Source organism: Suricata suricatta, chromosome 15 (genome assembly GCF_006229205.1).
Source record: "Suricata suricatta isolate VVHF042 chromosome 15, meerkat_22Aug2017_6uvM2_HiC, whole genome shotgun sequence".
NCBI lineage: Eukaryota > Metazoa > Chordata > Mammalia > Carnivora > Herpestidae > Suricata > Suricata suricatta.
The window spans coordinates 44,083,033-44,083,318 of record NC_043714.1 but is presented as its reverse complement, the minus strand read 5'-3'; positions in this window follow the sequence as shown (position 1 = coordinate 44,083,318).

The following is a 286-nucleotide window of genomic DNA, read 5'->3' as shown; positions in this document are numbered from 1 at the left end:
CAAGCCTGAAGCCTGCTAACTATAGAATAGCCTGACTGAAAAAAAATCAATATTTAACAAATAAGTGAGGCATTAACTGTATGAGAGTTAGTCATGTCAAAAACACCCATCTTGTCTTGGGTTTTTCCTTTATTATTTTCTTTACTTTTTTTTTTTTCCTCTTCTTTTTTTTGGTGGTGGGGGTGGTTATGTTTAAATGAAGTTGCTTTTACAACACCAAAGACTTAATCATCCATTTCCTACATAAAAGGTAGCTACTTTTTTGCATGGACCTCAAGCATATTGG